The following is a 1,909-nucleotide window of genomic DNA, read 5'->3' as shown; positions in this document are numbered from 1 at the left end:
GGCACGCAACTACAAGTGTCACCCCATCTGGAACTGCATGTCATGAACGTGACTGCATCTCTATGTTGTTTTTGTCCGTGAGGGAGCACTTTCATATTTGCCACCAGGCACGCAACTGCAAGTTTCTCCCTGAATGCAACTTCATATCTTAAATGCGACTGCAACTTACCGGTGTTTTGTCGAGGGTAAGGAAGTTACATGTCAGGCACTAGGAACACAACTGCAAGTGTTGCACACGCCTGCAACTGCTTGTCTTCAACACGGTTGCAACTTAGTGGTGTTTTATCGGAGGAGGGGGCAGTTGCATGTCTTCCACTAAGCATGTAATTGCAAGTGCCGCCACCGTATGCAACTGCATCTGTTCGACGCGATTGCAAGTGTCGCCCTGACTGCAATTGCATGTCTTCAACATGACTACAACTTACCAGTGTTTTGTCAAGGGGAAGGAAGTTGCATGTCAGGCACTAGGCACGCAACTGAAACTGTCGCCCTCCGACTGCAAACTGGATGTCTTCAATGTGATTGCAACTTAGTGGTGTTTTATCAAGTGAGGGGGGTAGCTGCATGTCTTCTATTGCCCCCGACTGCAATTGTATGTCTTCAAGGCAACTACAACTCTGTTGTGTTTTATCAGGAAGGGGCAGTGGAAGTTGCATGTCTGCCACTAGACATCACTACTGCATGATGCTGCTAACGCGACACTACAATCAGAGACCTTTCGATGAAACTGTGTGCGATGCAATAATCGCAAACGGTGATGTAAAAAACCTGTCAATAAAGATGCAAAATGTTTGCGATGACGGATGCATCAAACACGATTCAGAATTTAGTTGTGTGTGCGATGAGGGGCACATGGTTCAATTCAATGAACTGTTTGCGATGAGGTAGAAGAACAGAAACGGGCAGCCAGATGTAGGTGTGTGCGATATACAGCATACGGTTCACTCGGATGAACTGTTTGTGATTAGGTGGAACAAAAGAAACGGCCAGCCAGATCAAGGTGTGTGCGATAGAGGGCAAACAGTTCACTTGGATGAACTGTTTGCGTTGAGCCAAGAAAACAGAAACAATTCAATTTAACAAGATGTGTGTGATACGCGGCAAACATGTCTAATCAGGAATGTGTGCGAAGACCGATAATAACACAGACGATTGCTTCTAATAATACGTGTGTGTTGTGCGTTGGGATTGCATACAGAACAACACACACACACACACACACACTTATAAGGACATGGTTGCATAACCAAATTAAACATCAAATTACATAGGTGGCTACTACACACATGACATTTGCACACGCCAAAGCAAACTATTACATGCATAATTACATAGGCGGCTACTACACACATGACATTTCCACACTTACATGCATAATTAACTAGGGTAAATGATCATCTGAGCATCATCTACTTCTTGTGACGCTTGTCACTACTGCTCTGCTTGTGGCTCGATCTGGCCTCATCGATTTCAGTAACGAGGCACTTCCTCATGTCAACGATTTGCCTGTGCATCTCGTAGCATGTGTACATGCTCTTGGCCGCGAACCTGAGGTGAGGTTCACCCAGTTGCCGCATCCAGGCTCCGTGCCAAGATACGGGACGTGTTCTATTGGCATCCTGCTTCATCTTTTCGTAGTATTGGTCGATGATGGCCGAGGCGAGTTCAACCAGGGAGTCCTTCTTCGTGCTGCCCAGACCCTGTAGTGCTCCAGGATTTCAACATCGTTTTGCAGGCCAAGCCCATAACCCTGAGCGCTTTTACATCATTGGTGATTTCCACCATAGAAAACTTGTCGTCGGTGTTGTTGACAAACCTGGCAAAATGGTCGCAAGGCTTTGTGGCCATGCAGTAGTGCACTGGTATGCGTCGGTGCAATACAAACGGTTTTTAACCCCTTTCCGCGACA

This window comes from Triticum dicoccoides, chromosome 2A (genome assembly GCF_002162155.2).
Source record: "Triticum dicoccoides isolate Atlit2015 ecotype Zavitan chromosome 2A, WEW_v2.0, whole genome shotgun sequence".
Taxonomy (NCBI): Eukaryota; Viridiplantae; Streptophyta; class Magnoliopsida; order Poales; family Poaceae; genus Triticum; species Triticum dicoccoides.
The sequence above is the reverse complement of the archived record's forward strand: the minus strand, read 5'-3'. Positions refer to the sequence as shown.